At 33.1% G+C, this 10,597-nt stretch overlaps 1 long non-coding RNA gene and 2 other non-coding genes across 3 annotated transcripts; 1 reads left to right on the top strand and 2 right to left on the bottom strand.

Annotated features, from left to right (window-relative positions):
* Positions 1-3,005: 3,005 nt before the first annotated feature.
* LOC145055381 (uncharacterized) lies at positions 3,006-9,955 on the top strand. The gene is made up of 2 exons (XR_013685169.1): positions 3,006-3,132; positions 9,543-9,955. It is a non-coding gene; the product is annotated as an uncharacterized LOC145055381 (long non-coding RNA).
* On the bottom strand, positions 4,128-4,268 carry LOC145056234 (small nucleolar RNA snoR74). Its single transcript, XR_013685764.1, has one exon. It is a non-coding gene; the product is annotated as a small nucleolar RNA snoR74 (small nucleolar RNA).
* On the bottom strand, positions 4,413-4,520 carry LOC145056229 (small nucleolar RNA snoR100). The gene has a single exon (XR_013685760.1). It is a non-coding gene; the product is annotated as a small nucleolar RNA snoR100 (small nucleolar RNA).
* Positions 9,956-10,597: the final 642 nt, after the last annotated feature.

Raw genomic sequence — 10,597 nt, 5'->3', positions numbered from 1 at the left:
CATACTCTCCTTCCATTTAGCAGCTTCAAAGCATGTCATCGCTTCCTTGGAGTTAGATGGTTCATCCATACCAATAGTGTATGATATGTAAGGTCAAACATTATAATCCAATGAGTCAAACCTTTATCACACCGAATGTATAATCAATTTAGTGTCATGTGACACTGATCAGGCTTCAAAGACAACATGATATGTTTCTTGTTAATTAAGTCTTTTGATCCACTATTTTAGTGATATGATATGTTACGTGTTCGTGTATCTTTTATTAAAGGTAGTTATCATAGTTATTAAAATCCTTGATATTTATAGATTTGAATCTATAATAGTCATCAATTTACTATATAAGTTACATTAGGTTATGATGTAATTAATGTTTGGTGTATTCTCTTTGTGTGAGATATTTCTTTAATCGAAAATAGTTTTTGATTAACTTTGTTCTTGTTCTTTATATTGTTTGATATCATATGTTCTATCTCGATCCTTTAATTGGTATCAGAGCAGTCTCTTTTATCAAACAATGACAAAACCATCTTCTTTATCATTTTCTTATTCCGAACTAAACCTCCTTTGTAATGCCCAGTTCCTGATATGTATTTAATTCTTAATTTATTCATTTTTGTATAGAAACTCAACGAGTTGGAGGCCCCAAACTCGTCGAGTAGAGATGGATTTGGACGCGGGTTGTGAAGTCTACTCGACGAGTCGAGAAGCCTCAACCCGATGAGTAGGACTGACAGAATGAAACCCTAATTTTCAGGGTTTTGCACCCTATTTAAACATCTTAACCTCCATAAGTTGGCTTCAATTACAACTTCCATTGTCCCAAACCCTAGCCACGAAACCCTAATCCACTTTTGAGAGTTTTGAGCCATTTTTGTGCATTCTTTGTGATTTTGAAGACGAAGATACTTGAAGAAGGAGCAAGGACGTATAGGAGAAGAGTAGATCCATTAGTTGAGCTTCATTTATGGTTTATCTGAGGTATAAAGCTCCTACCTTGCCTATAGTATTCTTAGATATAGTTTTAGTATGTTTTCTCCATGTTTTGGCCCAAGAATCTTAGTTTGTAGGATTTAAACGTCTTTTGTGGGCAAACCCTTCAGATATAGGGTCTTTAGGGGACTTCATGGCATAAAGGTGCCAACTTTATGGCCATGAAAGTCCCATGCAACTTGTGGACCATCTTTTTGGCCTTTTGAGCCAAGTAGTTTATGCATGCAAGTAAAGATAGGAACTTTACGTGACTAAACTGTCCCTAGAGTCCAGATGTATGAAGTTTGGATGGTTTTGAAGTTGGAACTAAGCCATTCTGAGCTAGGGTTAGGGCTCATTTCTTATAGGATGGGTCTTAATGGGTAAAGTCGGAAACTTTACCCTCCAAGAGGTGTATTCGACCCATATCTGGAATATGGGACTTAGATTCGCAGAATAATGGCTTAATACATTAAGATAGCTTAACAGACTGAAGAACTCGACGAGTTTGGTCGAAGTGTCCCGATTCTATAAAATTAAGGACTCGACGAGTTCAAGAACAGACTCGACGAGTTGAGTGGGAAAGTTTTGATTCTGTTGATAGGAGGAACTTGACGAGTTTGTGAAAGAACTCGACGAGTTGGATCGCGATTTCAGAGTTTTATGATTTATGGAACTCGGCGAATTGATGGGCCAACTCGACGAGTTGAGTCAACCAAAAATGTTGACTTTGACCAGGGTGTTGACTTTTACTTTGACCAAAGTTGACCCTTAAGGGGTTATGAGTATGAAAAGGTAATTAAAGGGAATCTTTTATGTGTAGGAGTTTGAGTGTGGTTGATTTCAGAGCCGAGGACAGTTCAACTACTTTACATCATTTGAGATGAGTTACCTTCCAGTAGAAGTTGGTCGAAGGCACCAATGTCGGCCTACTAGTAGTTGGTTTGGTGGTGATGATTGTCTTTGTGGTAATTTTTTTGGTATGCCACTATCTATTATACCATATGTGCTAGTATGTTATGATATTATGTGATAGTGGTAGGAGGGGTGGGATAGACCCCGTTACCGATCGAAAGGACCGAAGGGGTAAGCCAGCACCTAGATATATTAGACAGTATGTGACTTGTGTGTTTATATACTAGGATGATATGTGGTAGTGGTAGGGGTGAAATAGTCCCCGTTACTGGTTGAAATAGACCGAAAGGGTAGGCCAACACCAATATATGATAGGCAGTTACCGGTTGAAAGAGACCGAAGGGATAGGCCAGCACCCTGATATACTAGGCAATTATCGGTTGAAAGAGAGCGAAGAGGTAGGCCAACACCCGGATATGCTAGGCAGTATGTTATTGTATGATATGTGGTATGATGGAATGATAAGGGAACTCACTAAGCTTTGTGCGGTTTTCAGTTTTGGTTTCAGGTACTTTCTATTAGAGGGGAAAGGAGCCGGCATAAACGCAGCGCATGACACTATATTTTCCACACATAAGATTTTTGGGATTTATACTCTTACATTGTTTCATCATTACATGTTTTGACTATTAATACATGAGTTTTGATATGAGTTAATACTATGAATGTTTTCTAAAAATTAGAATTAAGGGGTTGTTTGATATACGTATGACCGAGTCGGGTCATACGTATTCGGCTGACTCGGTCTGAGATTGTTTGTTAACCGATTTTGGATGGCTGACTGGATAAGAGAAATTTGAGCGAGAAAGCTTGAGAACAATAGTTGACTGAGAATTATTCCTAATCTACCCTTGCCCTACAATTTCTTTCCAACGCCTCTGAAAAGATATCATCTCATCCTCTTTTAGCGACAACCAAGATCCTTTAAGACTAACGATTTGAGCATGCCCCCCACCAATCAACACCCTTCTTCTCATCACGCATAAGGTATGTTGATCTTCTCCTCTTTCACTTACGGTTTTTTTATTTTCCAATTTTTTCTGTTTTGTTCATCTTCTCAAAAACTCATTAGGTACCTTGATCTTCGTTAAATTCTAAAAATTTCTCAATAAAGTTAAGCCATGTGCTCTGTTTCATCATATTTCTCTTTTTTTTATTAGACTTGTGAAATTTCAAGGAGGATAGAAAGGATAGGTTCAATTTCAACCTGCTGGTAAGAGATGATCGATTGCAACCTACCTACTCGTAAGTCCAATTTCATATTATGTTTTATAAAATCCATGTTTATAATCATAAAAAAAGTTTGTTGGTAGTGCTATAACAGAATGTGGAATTGGAAAATTTTTAAAGTCACAAATTTTTTTTAGCTTTTGGAGCTCCTAATGCATGTTATATGTTTGATAAAATGCATAAACCAATATTTAGAGTTTATTAAGATGCGTACAAGATACCATTATATATTGAAGCTTATATATTAAGCTCCTTCTGGTGTTACCCAAAAATAAAGATAAAGTTTGGTTGTCAATTTTAGTCTCTCTTATTTTTAATTTATATATTTCTAGTTTATTTTATCTGCTAATTATAATTTAAATGCAATATTTAATATTTATAATATCATTTTATATATTAATTTATAATAATTAATCATAAATATAGAGATAAATTTAGAGTTTAATTAATAAAAGGATGTATTAAACAATATATATAAATTATAAAAATAAAATGTTCTAAAAATATATTTTTTGAAATAAAAGATAAGGTAGAAAATAAAATAGAGTTGAAAATGAAATACTATTTACACCATTTATGACTCCATTTATGACATTTATGAGGGAAAATTTATGACTCCATTTATGACATTTATGAGGGAAAAAACGAAAATAGGTTGGATACGATGTAATGAGATACACTGGTTATCTTGTGAATAAACAAAACAATGTTGTTACTATATATTATAGTAACAACCACAACCACAAACTTGTTACCCTCAGAAAAGCACCATAATAAAACCTAAACAAACTTTGTTATTTAGTTCGTTATTAACTTTTTTGAGACATAGTATTACAAAACAAACAGGTATTATCATTCTTTTACCTTATTCTTATTGTGGATTTTAAATTTCAACTCCGAAGATTTTCTGTAAATTATAATAAAAATTTACATAATAAAAAAACCACTCAATATAAGGTTAAACAACCTAGCACGCTTAGATGGTAAATTATACGATATTTTTTTAAAAAAAATATAGCTTCGTTTACTGAACCTTGTCCATCATGTAAGAATTCAAGAGGTTCACCCAATAACGATGCCCAGCTCTATTTCCCTGATGTTTACGAGAGATCGATTCACTTTATAATTTGGCAATAGATCCCTGCTTTTATACATCAGGTTAAAACCCTTTTAATTTTGGCAAACGGTTATGATAACTACAGTTTAATTTACATAAATCTAAACTCAGAGAATAGGAATCAATAGGAAATTTGAAGATTGTGGAAGACAAAACGGCAGAAGCAGTTTATGTATAAAAATGTAGGTTTAATCCAGGCCCCCAAATCAGAGAAAATCAGTGGGAGCAGACATGACGACCTAAAAGTTACTTGATCTCCGTGCACATTACCATGCTACCTTCATCACATATATCCAGAGCATCGGCTTATTTGTACACGGATCCTTTGATTCCTTAACGTAAAAAAAATTGAAGAGGCAAACATCAAAACAAAAAATAATGGAAATCAAAAATCGAAATTCAATCGATCGAAGAAACAAAAACAAAACAATAGCGGCCAGAAATAAAGAAAGGATAATTAAATATGAAATCGGTCAAGAAGATGAAAGAAATCTAACATAGAAACATCGGCCGTCGATGCTTGTATATATAAGCATATACGATAGATGGGTTAGGGTTTCTAATATCAAGCCCAAAATAACCCCCCACGGGCCTTACATAGAAGTTAGAACTTATTAGTGATGAGGATTGATTAGGATTTAGGGCAACAGCATATTAATTTTTGAAAAAAATTAAATTAAGTTTTAAAAACTAGTTTTAGTTGAATTTAGTTGAATCGTTATGATAATTGATTTTCGGTTTAACCGTTTCAACCAATAAGTCAATCAGTTTTTATAATCTTTTATTTTTTTTTCATTTCCCTACACATACATAAATTAAATTTTGACTTTTACATGTTCAAACATTAAAAATACATATATAAACAAGTTGTAGATCAACTCAAATATATTAAAATAACATATAACTATAAGTTTTATATTTGTTCACATACATCAAAAAAAATATATATAATACCGATACAAAATATAGTTTTAAATGAATACAAAAGCATTAAAAAATTCATAAAATTTAATATATATTTTTATTTAGAGAAACTTAAATACGTGTGAAAAATATCACCTAAGTTTATTATGCATAATGGTTATTTTCCATTTGTTTTTATTCAATTTAATTGGTTCAACCGGATTTTTGTAAAACCGGTTGGTTCGTTCGGGTTCATAAATAGTTATAAAACCGGTGATAGTTAAACCGCTATCTTTCCTGGTTTCCGGCCAACCGGTTTAACCGGCCCACTCAAACCGATTTTTAAAACATTGTTAAATGTGGTTTACATAAGCACCCTCCTAACTTTCCACAATTATATATTATTAATGATAATTACAACAAATGAAAAATAATCGTCTTCCTAATTGTTATATACCAATTTCTAGATTGGATGAAACTAAATGATTTTTCAAAATCAGGTAGAACAGTTGTGATAGAACTTGTAAAAAAATAGTTTGTACTAGTTTATTGGTTGTGGATAGTTGAATTTCACTTAACCCGTTAAAAATAGTTCATTTCCAAAGCAAATTGAAAAGCTCGATTGATTAGATTATCTAAATTATACACAACTTCGAAGATTGACGCATACCAAATCCAGATGTAAAAAAATTCTTAGTTGTATACTAGGTTATAACTCATATACTACACCGTTAATAAAACTAAAAACACTGAAACTTATAATAATAATAATAATAATAATAATGATAATAATAATAATAATAATTTGCAAACATATAAGATGAGATTGAAATTACAAATGAATATGTATTTTAAGCAAGGTTCTAAATGACATGAGCCGTGGCTTGACGGTAAGGTCAAACCTAAGCCATGACGAGCCTTGACAAGCCATTTCATTTTTCTAGGCATGATAACTTTATATACATTAAAAAATATAAATCATATAGTTATAGAATTATGTCAAATATATCAAGTTTTTAGAAGTGTTATATTATCATTTAATATAGAAAAGTTAACAAAAATTCAATATTTTTAGGCCCGATGAGAAAACAAAAAACAAAAAATTCCGCGCCTTGGAAAAAACCCGCACCCTAATGCGATAAGGTGCGTTTTGACACAGTATTTGGTCACCACGCTTAACAAACACGTCTATGACGTTTTCGTAACGGCTACATCATGCCTCACGCCATGACATGCATTTTAGAACCATGAATTTAAGTAATAAATCAATAATATTCAAAATGATAAGAAATATTAAATGTGAATTAATAAAAAGAAAACGTAAAACAAAAATAAGTAAACACTGAAGTTTTCTAAAAGCATATAGACATTTTCCAATAGAATTCTAAAATGATAGATATTTTTCCAAAAGAATGTGAGCAAAATAAATGCTTACGCTTAAATAAAGCAATATTATTCAAACTAACAAAAATAAACATACATAAATCATATATTTTCAAAAAAACTTGTAAATAACTACAACATTTGATGGAATTTAGATAAATACATATTTAAGTAATAAAACAGTATTGTTCAAATGTCTTAACAAAAAGAACATACATAAATCATATAGTTCCAAAGTTTTTTTTTCCTTGTATACAACATTCGATGGAATTTAGATAAACTAACTTTAGAAAATAGTTTTTTGTTGTAAATCCAAATTGTCAGTTGAATAATAATCTACAATTAACCAATACATGTATGATCGTTTGTGCCCTCTATTGCAACCATAAAAGATTTTTCTATATCAATTGTGATAATGTTATGGGAATTGGGAAGTATGTTGTAACTGTAGCGGTATCAAGTATTAAGTATTAGTATGTGATATAATCAGGATTACAATTGAAATTAGCTAACCAATTATTTGCATTTCCCATGATGGTAAAAAAAAAACGGTATTCTTGATATTGTTGCGACCGACTATTCATAGCTTGGAAATTCAAATTGATTTTGAGATTTGATTGATTTGAGGTTTCAACTTGTTTATTAAGATGAAGACATATCAAATGTTTCAATTTTGACTTTAGCTTCGTTTAAACAAACTTTGTTGATTTTAGTTAGGGATAATGACTTAAAAGGGTAACATATTATTGGTTTTGTACACATTTAGTCCATTATTTTTTTATCCACATTTTACCCTTGAACTTGTTCTTGTGTATAAATTAAGTCATTATTACTGGTTGCTTCCGATTAAGCTGGTCATTTTGTGTTTGGATAGTTTACGTGACAGTTACCCTCTTCCACCATCATTTATCAAGAAACCTCATTTACGAACGAAGATCAATTAGGGTTCTATTGTATTTAATCTGTTCTTGATCAGTGCCTCATTACTTACCTTTCTCTTCTCTCAATCTCTCAATACACCATTCTGATTCAATGGAGGAAAGCCAAGTTTTTCCAAAAGTCGATGTACACTATAACAATACTTTTGTGCCTAATCCATTAGTGTATTTTGGTCCACAAGTACTACGTCTGAATGAAGATGCAAACAAGTTTGTTTTCTCCGATTTCATCAAATATGTCGAGAAGCTTATCGATTTTTAGTGCAAGCATGTGTATTACTGTATACCTGAAGTGAGATTGAGTGAGGGGCTCCAAAAACTATAAAATGAATGTGACTACTCTGAGTTTCTTAAGGTTGCAAATGCTAACAGACATGTGGATGTGTATATTGACCGTGAAAATGAACCTATAATTGAGTGGATTCAGAAAGAAGAACCAGACGATGAAGAACTTATGTATTCAGAAGAAGATGTTGACTTTGTTTTGGCAAATGATGAGAACCGTGAACATGAAGAGGATGAAATTGTTACATCAAGCAAAAGAATCTTCAAAAGAACCTATAATGATAAGTTTTTGAACAAGTTATGTCCAGTAGTTGTTGAAGATGAAGATGAAAAAGGCAATGAACTTCCAACTATCTACCATAGGCATGATGCTACTCAGGAATGGAGGAAGATGAAGCCTGAACTATGTATGAGATTCTCTTCTCCTGCTAAACTTAAGTCATCTCTCAGTAACTATGCAGTTGCACATGGATATGACTTGTATTATGAGAAGAATGACAAGGATAGGTTGCTTGTAAAGTGTTGTAAAGGAAAAAGACCACAATGCCTTTTCAGACTGTGGGCTTCCTGGATGAAATATGAGCAAACATTTCAAATAAAGTCCCTTAGAGAAGACCATATTTGTTCAAAGGCATTCAAACTTGGGTCAATTGTTACCTACAAGTGGATAGGGAAACAAGTTGTCACTGATATTTTGGAGCCCCCTAAAATGAGTACGGGGAAGATGAAAGTTATGGTATCCAAGTTATTCAACATAAATGTTCGTGTTGGACAATGTAGGAATGCAAAAAGATTTGCATTGTGTGAAATTGATGGTGATTTGAAGGATCATTATTCCAAGTTGTGGGATTATGGAGCTGAACTTGAAAGGGCCAACCCAGTATCTCGTTTTGAAGTGTATGTGTAGCCCCAAAATAATTATATTGTGGTGTTTGAAAGGTTTTATATGAGCTTTAAAGGAGTTGATGACGTGTTAGATGGGTGTAGGAAGGTAATTTGGATAGATAGATGTTTTCTGAAGGGCATCTGTAAAGGGGAGCTCATCTCAGCAGTAGGCAGGGATAGAAACAGTAACATATACCCAATAGTCTGGGCAGTAACAAATGTTGAGAATAAGAGTACATGGAAGTGGTTCTTGAACAATCTAATGGAAGACATAGATGAAGGGGAAATGATAATGGAATCACATTGATGTCAGATGGAGACAAGGTACATATATACACAAATTATCTTTTACAAAAATTACCTTTTTCACAAACTAACATTCCAAATCAATGCAGTGTATAATGGAGGTTGTGAAAGAAAGATGTCCCAAAGTTGAGCATAGGTTGTGTGCTAGGCACATCCTTGCTAACTTCCATAAAAAGTTTAAGGGTGAGTGTTACATTAAACCTTTTTGGAGGGTTGTAAAGGCAACTACAAGCACTTAAAGTAAAGTAAGAAAGGAAAGTAATGCAAGAAACTGTCCTTCACAAGTAGGTCCAAGCACTCCAGCTCTAAGTGCTCCAACACATGTCAATCAAGATCCCTTGACTCAAGAGCATGTCCATGTGAATCAAGAGTCTGCCATTCAAGAGAACGTGCATGTGAATCAAGAGCATGCGAATGAAGATCCTATGAATCAAGAGCATGTGAATGAAGTACCTATGTTAGGTGCAATTTGTGCACCTTTTTGCACACCTTTTAGTCCCTTTTCATACATCTATTTAGCATAATTGCTCATCATTTTTATTGAATTTCATCATATTCATGTTAGTCTATAGAACAACCTTATTTGCACACTTTCATGTCTTTCTCAGGTAATCCGGAACTTGGAATGCGCTTTGGGAGGTGTCGGGAAGCATTAGTGAAGATTTCGGGATGATCGGGCGAAGAACGAAATAGTTGGAACAATCAAATTTGGATTCGGAGTCAGGGGGTACACGGGTCGTGTTGGATTTACACTGCAAAATCAACACGGGTAGTGTTGACCAAAATGGGAGTTGTTGACCATGCTGAACACGGGCCGTGTTCAACCCAAAAACAAACTTTTGGCAATTTTTCCTATCTTTCATATTACGGAAATCGGGTCATTTTTATAGATACACACATATCAGAGCACATTTTGTGAGGAGATTTCGAAGGTTTTTGCAAGGATTTGATCAGTAATCATTTGGAAACATTATTTCTAGTATTTGTAAGTTGTAATTGCACATTATTTCCATCTTTTTAACTTTTGATCTTGTTCTAGCCATGTGTGGCTAGAACCCTAGTTTCTCAAACTTCATGTCATGACTTATTAGTTGTGATTTCAATCATATGACTTGATGTTTGCTTTTAATTTCTATATGGTGAATTTGATTTTGCTTCAATCGAATGTTTGATTCTAATTGTGATTCTTATTGGCCATTTGAATTAGGGTTAGGTCATTCAAGTTATCTCTTTTACAAAATTCGTAATTGTTTTGTGAAAATTGAACAAGTAACAAGCACTAAACTGATTTCCATTTAACGAATTTAGTGTAAATCTTATTCACACACTCTTAAGCTCCCGAAAATTGGGTGTTGTTGGGAACATTCACATAAAGTTTAATGCAATCTTTCAATCTAATTTTGAGAACGTGTTTAGGTTAGGCTATTAAGGTTAGGGTTAATCAAAGAGTTTGTTTTGGTTAATTAATGTGGTGAATGGGAAGTGTTAGAGTTTGTTAACACTTTCAAGTACCAACTTAGATAGAACTGAGCAAATATCATGTTGTCTTGGAATCACATTGCTAAGTTGTCACACATAGAGTTGGAGTACTCACAAATTCTGAATTTAATTCGATCATTTAGTTTATTACTTATGTTTTTAATTGTTTGTTTAATCATTGCGT

Source organism: Lactuca serriola, chromosome 5 (assembly GCF_051521515.1).
Source record: "Lactuca serriola cultivar US96UC23 chromosome 5, Lser_US96UC23_V15, whole genome shotgun sequence".
Classification (NCBI taxonomy): domain Eukaryota; kingdom Viridiplantae; phylum Streptophyta; class Magnoliopsida; order Asterales; family Asteraceae; genus Lactuca; species Lactuca serriola.
Note: the sequence above shows the minus strand (reverse complement) of the source record. Positions and strands in the feature narration are given on the sequence as shown.